The 8,963-nt window shown below is 46.4% G+C and overlaps 2 non-coding genes across 2 annotated transcripts; both read right to left on the bottom strand.

Moving 5' to 3' along the window:
* Positions 1–545: 545 nt before the first annotated feature.
* Positions 546–764, bottom strand: LOC140202370 (small nucleolar RNA U3). Its single transcript, XR_011887085.1, has one exon. It is a non-coding gene; the product is annotated as a small nucleolar RNA U3 (small nucleolar RNA).
* A 5,846-nt stretch (positions 765–6,610) lies between these two features.
* On the bottom strand, positions 6,611–6,829 carry LOC140202375 (small nucleolar RNA U3). Its single transcript, XR_011887090.1, has one exon. It is a non-coding gene; the product is annotated as a small nucleolar RNA U3 (small nucleolar RNA).
* Between the last annotated feature and the right edge of the window lie 2,134 nt (positions 6,830–8,963).

Genomic DNA, 8,963 nt, shown 5'->3' with positions numbered 1-8,963 from the left:
GACGGAGACAATAGAGTAGAAAACGTAAGCTTTCATTAAATTACCCTGTTCTGAGGAAGGGTCACGGCCCGAAACGTTGACTGTTTTGGACGCTGTGTGAGCTGACTTTGGTTTATCAGACCAAACAGCAGATTGTGTACTTCAAAAAGAATAAGATGAGAAAACAGACCAGTCATCATAGGTGGATCAGAAGTGGAGGGAGTGGGCAATTTCAAATTTCTGGATGTTAATATCTTGGAGGACCTCACCTGCTCCCAACATTTCTAATAAGAAGAAATCAAAACAACGGCTATATTTCATGAGGAACCTCGGGAAGTTTGGTCTGTCACCTAAAACACTCAAATTTCTACAGATGTACTGGGGAGATCATTCTCATAGGCTACATCTCCATCACTCCGTCCGAGGAAGGGGGTTGTTAAATGGCGATACTACACAGGATCGAAGGGAGTTGCACAGCATCACTAAGCCCACTTCCGGTCCTACCATACTTAAAATCAGGAAGGAGCCCATTTACCTTTGCTCTGTTTCTGAAACCGTAAAGAACAACCACTCAGACAGTGTCTCCTCCCTCCACAGCTCCCCACAATGGGGAGAAGGGAACGGTCATCAAGACCGGAGAGCCGCTGTAGAAAACAACGCTCACCGGCTGCTTCCCGCTCAGGAGGAAACGCCACAACTCTTCCTCGTGGTTGCAGAGACCAAACTTTTTAGTGCTCGATTTCTCAGTCACAGACTATAGAAATGATCCTTAAAAGTATAGTCTTAACTACCACCTCCCGCCGCGCTGCTCCCCACCCACAGACAAACACTTTCACCTCACGGCGAGCGGTCACTTCGTTCTCTCGGTTATTCACAGGGATCACGGAGGGGGTGGAAGATAATTACAACCGATCTCTCCCCATCCATTCCAAACTTCACAGTCAGACACAACCTGTAGTTACTCTTCTTGCTGCGACTGACACCAGGAGTGAAAATCTGCATAATTTAGCATCCGGGCTCCACCCACTGCCTGTTCTGTGAGCTGAAACTCTTCCGGTGGATTTCCGGCCCGAGAATGAGAATCAGGTTCACGTTTAATATCACTGACGTGTGTTACAACATTGCAGTAACAATACATTAAAATTACATTAGGCATCTATGATAAATAGATAGCAAACACGAGAAAATCTGCAGTTGCTGGAAACCCACAGCTACACACACAAAATGCCGGAGGAACTCAGCAGGTCAGGCAGCATCTGAGAAAATGAACAAACACTTGTCGTTTCAGGCTGAGACCCTTCACCAGGGCTGGGAAGGAAGGGGGAAGATGCCAGAATAACGAGATGGGGGGAGGAGTAGGAGGCAAGCTGGAAGACAACAGGTGAATACGATAGGGAGGAAAGGTCAAGGACAGGAGAGGAGAGTGGGCCACAGGAGAAAGGGAAGGAGGTTGGAATCCAGGGGGAAGTGATAGGCTGGTGAAAAGAGGTTAGAGGCCAGAATAAGGGAATGTGGAGGGAATTTTTTTAACATAGAACATAGAGCACATAGAAACACAGAAAACCTACAGCACAATACAGGCCCTTCGGCCCACAATGCTGTGCCGAACATGTCCTTACCTTAGAAATTACCTAGGGTTACCATAGCGCTCCATGTATCTATCCAGGAGTCTCTGAAAAGACCCTATGGTATCTGCCTCTACCACTGCGGCTGGCAGCCCATTCCATCCACTCACCACTCTCTGTGTAAAGAAACTTACCCCTAACATCTCCTCTGTACCTACTTCCAAGCAACTTATAACTGTGCCCTCTCATGTTAGCCATTTCAGCTCCGGGAAAAAGCCTCTGACTATCCACACGAGCAATGCCTCTCATCATCTTATACACCTCTATCAGGTCACCTCTCATCCTCCGTCACTCCAAGGAGAAAAGGCCGAGTTCACTCAATCTATTCTCATAAGGCATGCTCCCCAATCGAGGTAACATCCTTGTAAATCTCCTCTGCACCCTTTCTATGGTTTCCACATCCTTCCTGTAGTGAGGCGACCAGAACTGAGCACAGTACTCCAAATGGGGTCTGACCAGGGTCAACAGATTTCATGGGATGGGATTACAGGTAATATTAAACCTGATTCGGACTCTGAGGTAGGTAGATATCTATTTACCTACCTCCCTCCCTTTCTCCCCCGGTCCACACTCCTCTCCCATCAGATTCCTTCCTCGTCATCCCTTTGTCCTTTCCACCTATAGCTTTCCAGCTTGTCCTCCTTCCCCTCCCCCACAGTCTTATTCCAGCTTCTTCCCCCTTCCTTCCCAGTCCTGGCGAAGGATCTCGGCCTGAAATGTCATCTGTTTGTTCATTGCCACGGATGCTGCCGGAACAGCTGAGTTCCTCCTGCACTTTGTGTGTTTGTCTCTGCATTTGCCGCATCTGCAGAATCTCTTGTGTTTAGATAGATGTAGTGATAGACAGATTGACAAAGAGATGGATAGATGAATGGACAGACAGACAGACATACAGACAGATAGATAGTGTCAATAGATAGATAGCTAGTAATGTAAACAACAATATAGGTGTGTAGATTAATTGTTCATGTGGGTGTAATGGGATGGTGCAGCTCATTGAACCGGAAAGACCTGTTACCGAGCTGTATCTCAAAATAAATCGTCTTAAATGTGCACTTCTGTACTGTAATAAATAGTCTATTGGTAACAATCCAGAGAGGTGAGGGATACAGATCCTGTCACTTTCTGAGTCTGTACTGTAATAAATAGTCTATTGGTAACAATCCAGAGAGGTGAGGGATACAGATCCTGTCACTTTCTGAGTCTGTACTGTAATAAATAGTCTATTGGTAACAATCCAGAGAGGTGAGGGATACAGATCCTGTCACTTTCTGAGTCTGTACTGTAATAAATAGTCTATTGGTAACAATCCAGAGAGGTGAGGGATACAGATCCTGTCACTTTCTGAGTCTGTACTGTAATAAATAGTGTTATGTACCCATAGGGGTCATATTTTTTATGGACTATACCTTTAAAAAGAGAGAGAGACAGCTGTCCAACACAGACACCTTGTTATTAAGAGAGAGAGGCGAAGACTGCTTGGAGATGGTGTTATGGTTTCTCTGCAGCATGTTTACACTTTTGCAAGGACACTGCCAGCTTCTGTGTTCTTACAGAGAGAGAAAGGAGGAGCTACTTGATGGACAGCTGGTGTTCAGCATGCTGAGTATTATATATATATATATATATAATCAGCTGATAGACTCACAGACACATGGCTTTGGACACTGGATGAGCTTTGTTGTGCCCAAAGAAAGGTGGGTTTTTGGAGGATTGATCAGTGACTTTCTCCTCTGTAGCCTGTGAGGGTGAGTTTGAGTTCCATTTGAATACGAAAGTGTGACTGTCACGTAGTTAATCCACAGGAGTGAGTTCTCTGCTGAGGGGAGTACCTTTGTGAATACCACTTGTGTGATTATCCTTGTCTGGGTGTGGTAGTTCACTGAAGAAAGACACCCCTGTGTTGGAATTATTTCGTATGTCATGGAAATGGGTAAGTGGCTATCACGTTGTGTGTTTGGGGTTGGTTCCTTTGAAGAGGGTCCCCTTAGTGATAAGCTACTGTTGGTGATAATCCATATGTGGATTCTGTTTGAGTATCCTGTGGCCACCACTTTGGGATGATCCGTAGCTGAGTTCGGGTGTGGTACCACTTGTGTTGGAAGGGTATTCATTGAAGATCACTGTCGGTGATACTTCCTGTGTGGAGTGGAACACTTTGAAGATAAAACCTACTACTATTATTATTTTCTGTTGCTGTCATGGAATCTGTGGAATATCGATGTAACTACCTTCTCTCGACATTTACCCTGGATTACAAATATCTCTCTCTCTCTCTCTCCATCACTACTCGACTCAAAACCACGAACTGAACTGAACTTTACCCATCACCGTAAGACTGTATCTCATATATTTCCACACTTATATACATATAATCTTTGCTAACCTGTTTAATATATCTGAATTTATATTACTGTATTGCGTAGTTACTAATAAATAATATTAGTTAATAACAATACCAGACTCCGAAGTGTTTTCTATTTCTGATGGTTCTTTAACCCGTCACAGGGTACATGACAATAGTCTATTGATAACAATCCAGGGAAACAAGGGACACAGGCCATCTCACTTTCTCAGTTTGACCTGTAATTAATAGTCTATTGGTAACAACCCGGTGAAACGAGGGATACAGGCCCGGTCACTTTCTCAGTTTGCAACTGCAAGATAGCAAATAAATTGTCTCCATCCCATTCCCCCAGGATACAGCAGGAGACACTTGGAAGCTCCATGTGATATTACGTCTCAAATAAAATTATCAAGGCCGTTGATCGGGTGAATACAGTCACCCAGTTCCATCACGGGCACAACCCCCCCCAACACCATCGAGAACATTTTCAAAAGGCCATGCTGCAAAAGGCAGCATCCGTCATTAGGGACCGCCCACCCAATCCAGGACATGCCCTGGTCTCTTTGCTACCTTCCAGAAGGAGGTGCAGATGGCTGAAGGCCCACACTCAGTGACTCGAGAACAGCTCCTTCCCCTCTGCAATCTGATCTCTGAATGGGCAATGGACCCAGGTACACGATCGCTGTATTCACTTCTGTTTAGTGCGTGGTTGTGAGTGTGTGTGTCTGTGTGTGAGTGTGTGTGAGAGTGTAAGGGTCTGTGTGAGAAAGAGTGTGTGTGTGTGTCTGTGTGAGAGAGAGAGAGCAGGTGTGTGTGTGTGTGACTCTGTGAGTGTGTGTGAGTGTCTGTGTGTGAGCAGGTGGGTGGGTATTTGTCTTGTTGCTGTTGTTACCGTTTCTGGTGTTGTTCTGCTGAGCATTCTGGGAATGCCATGTTGTGCCGGAGAGTGTGGGGACTCTTGTCGGCTGCCCCCAGCACATCCTTGGCTTGTGATAAGTAAACGAATCTGAATCTAAACTAATAACCTGGTCCACGTTGAGATCAAGAAGGATGAAGCATTGGATCTACTGACTAATACTGAGGTGGAATGGCCCTGCTTGGATCCATTCCAGGTTTTTGAGAGAGTGAGGACATCCCAGACTCTCCTGGAAATTTGACCTTAGTCAGGTGAAAAGAATGGTCGACTTCGCAGTCTCGTTTTGGGACCTTTATTTTACTTGGTTCCAAGGAGAGAGAGGGCTGGTGGAGACCAGCCCCACCTCTGCTCTCCGGTTACAATAGCGTCCTTTCAGACAGTTCACCACAGTAACAGCAGACTTCTAATACATCCAATCATTGTATAGAAACATTAGCACACTAGCAGGCGAGAATGTGCCAGCCGCTGGCAGCATTCAGCTACGGGCATGTCCATGTGCTGGTAGGCTTGGCTACAGAACTAGACAAGGCTACTCCTGCATGGGACGAGGCACATGGCCGGGACGAGACCCCGAAGCTTTGACTTGGTCTTGGGAGAACAGGAAACACAGGGACTTGATCTTGGCAGAACGGGAACACAAAGCTGGGACCCCTCCTTGGGAACAGGACTTCAGTTACCTGATGAGGTAACGGTAGACTTTGGCCAGGGGCAGTTTGTTTCAACCCTTAACCATGACACTTTCCAGTCAGATTTCTACAGATGTACTGGGGAGAGCATTCTGAGAGGCTGCATCTGCATCACCGTCTGGTACGGGAGAGGGGTTGTGAAGTGGGGTTACTACACAGGATTGAAGAGATTGTACAATTAGCCAAACCAACGCATCTTGATGGAGCGGGGCATCAAAAAGTTGACTTCCATAATTAAGGACCCCGATCCCCCAGGTCATTTTTTTCCAAAAATATACTTTATTCAGAAATATTTCAAAATAAAATTATTTACAAAAACCGTTCATTGATTCACATTTTGGGCTGGCAACATAAATAGCTCCTTGGTTCAGCTTCATTGGCTCCCCTTCCCCCCCTCCCCCTCTTGCCTGAAGCCTCGGCCTGAAGTCTTGCCTACAACCTCACCTGTATCGCTGTCAAGTTCTACCGCCGGAGCAAGACCGGAGCCTTGCTGTGTCTAGATAAGGAACTGTCTCTTTGTGTCCACCCCTTCGCTAGGTAGGTCCGGCCATTTGACGCTACCTTGTGTGGGGACCCATCTCTGTGTCCACGCATTTGCTAGGTAGGTCCGGCGGGTTGCCGCTATCTTGAGTGGAGATCTCTTTCTCTGTGTTCTGTGTACAAGTCCTGGCCCTATGTCCTGCTCCCTAGGAAGAGTCCTGACTCTGGAGCCCTGGCCCTAAGTCCTGTTCGCAAGGAGGGGTCCCGGCTTTGTTTTCCAAGTCTCTGTGTTCCTGTTCTGCCAAGACCAAGTCCCTGTGTCCCTGCGCCTCTTCCTAAAGATGCTGCCTGGCCTGCTACGTTCACCAGCAACTTTGATGTGTGTTGCTTGAATTTGCAGCATCTGCAGAATTCCTTGTGTCCCTGTGTTTCCTGTTCTCCCAAAACCAAGTCAAGGCTTTGGGGTCAGCAGCACCGGATGCTGTTCTCCGTGTGCGTCCCCGGGAACAGCCAGACTTTCCTTTAAAAGAGTCCAGAAATACATTATTGAATTCTGTTTTTGAAAGTATAAAGAACAACCACTCAGACAATGTCTCCTCCCTCCACAGCTCCCCACAATGGGGAGAAGGGAACAGTCATCAAGACCTGAGAGCCACTGTAGAAAACAACGCTCACCAGCTGCTTCCTGCTCAGGAGGAAACACCACAACTCTTCCTCGTGGTTGCAGAGACCAAACTTTTTAGTGCTCAATTTCTCAGTCACAGACTATAGAAATGATCCTTAAAAGTATAGTCTTAACTACCAGCTCCCACCGCGCTGCTCCCCACCCACAAACAAACACTTTCACCTCACGGCGAGCGGTCACTTCCTTCCCTCGGTTATTTACAGGGATCACAGAGGGGGTGGAAGATAATTACAACCGATCTTTCCTCATCCATTCTAAACTTCACAGTCAGACACAACCTGTAGTTACTCTTCTTGCTGCGACTGACACCAGGAGTGAAAATCTGCATAATTTAGCATCCGGGCTCCACCCACTGCCTGTTCTGTGAGCTGAAACTCTTCCGGTGGATCTCCGGCCCGAGAATGAGAATCAGGTTCACGTTTAATATCACTGACGTGTGTTACAACATTGCAGTAACAATACATTAAAATTACATTAGGCATCTATGATAAATAGATAGCAAACACGAGAAAATCTGCAGTTGCTGGAAACCCACAGCTACACACACAAAATGCCGGAGGAACTCAGCAGGTCAGGCAGCATCTGAGAAAATGAACAAACACTTGTCGTTTCAGGCTGAGACCCTTCACCAGGGCTGGAAAGGAAGGGGGAAGATGCCAGAATAACGAGATGGGGGGAGGAGTAGGAGGCAAGCTGGAAGACAACAGGTGAATATGATATGGAGGAAAGGTCAAGGACAGGAGAGGAGAGTGGGCCACAGGAGAAAGGGAAGGAGGTTGGAATCCAGGGGGAAGTGATAGGCTGGTGAAAAGAGGTTAGAGGCCAGAATAAGGGAATGTGGAGGGAATTTTTTTAACATAGAACATAGAGCACATAGAAACACAGAAAACCTACAGCACAATACAGGCCCTTCGGCCCACAATGCTGTGCCGAACATGTCCTTACCTTAGAAATTACCTAGGGTTACCATAGCGCTCCATGTATCTATCCAGGAGTCTCTGAAAAGACCCTATGGTATCTGCCTCTACCACTGCGGCTGGCAGCCCATTCCATCCACTCACCACTCTCTGTGTAAAGAAACTTACCCCTAACATCTCCTCTGTACCTACTTCCAAGCAACTTATAACTGTGCCCTCTCATGTTAGCCATTTCAGCTCCGGGAAAAAGCCTCTGACTATCCACACGAGCAATGCCTCTCATCATCTTATACACCTCTATCAGGTCACCTCTCATCCTCCGTCACTCCAAGGAGAAAAGGCCGAGTTCACTCAATCTATTCTCATAAGGCATGCTCCCCAATCGAGGTAACATCCTTGTAAATCTCCTCTGCACCCTTTCTATGGTTTCCACATCCTTCCTGTAGTGAGGCGACCAGAACTGAGCACAGTACTCCAAATGGGGTCTGACCAGGGTCAACAGATTTCATGGGATGGGATTACAGGTAATATTAAACCTGATTCGGACTCTGAGGTAGGTAGATATCTATTTACCTACCTCCCTCCCTTTCTCCCCCGGTCCACACTCCTCTCCCATCAGATTCCTTCCTCGTCATCCCTTTGTCCTTTCCACCTATAGCTTTCCAGCTTGTCCTCCTTCCCCTCCCCCACAGTCTTATTCCAGCTTCTTCCCCCTTCCTTCCCAGTCCTGGCGAAGGATCTCGGCCTGAAATGTCATCTGTTTGTTCATTGCCACGGATGCTGCCGGAACAGCTGAGTTCCTCCTGCACTTTGTGTGTTTGTCTCTGCATTTGCCGCATCTGCAGAATCTCTTGTGTTTAGATAGATGTAGTGATAGACAGATTGACAAAGAGATGGATAGATGAATGGACAGACAGACAGACATACAGACAGATAGATAGTGTCAATAGATAGATAGCTAGTAATGTAAACAACAATATAGGTGTGTAGATTAATTGTTCATGTGGGTGTAATGGGATGGTGCAGCTCATTGAACCGGAAAGACCTGTTACCGAGCTGTATCTCAAAATAAATCGTCTTAAATGTGCACTTCTGTACTGTAATAAATAGTCTATTGGTAACAATCCAGAGAGGTGAGGGATACAGATCCTGTCACTTTCTGAGTCTGTACTGTAATAAATAGTCTATTGGTAACAATCCAGAGAGGTGAGGGATACAGATCCTGTCACTTTCTGAGTCTGTACTGTAATAAATAGTCTATTGGTAACAATCCAGAGAGGTGAGGGATACAGATCCTGTCACTTTCTGAGTCTGTACTGTAATAAATA

Source organism: Mobula birostris, chromosome 8 (genome assembly GCF_030028105.1).
Source record: "Mobula birostris isolate sMobBir1 chromosome 8, sMobBir1.hap1, whole genome shotgun sequence".
NCBI classification, from domain to species: domain Eukaryota; kingdom Metazoa; phylum Chordata; class Chondrichthyes; order Myliobatiformes; family Myliobatidae; genus Mobula; species Mobula birostris.
This window is presented reverse-complemented; position numbering and strand designations above follow the sequence as displayed.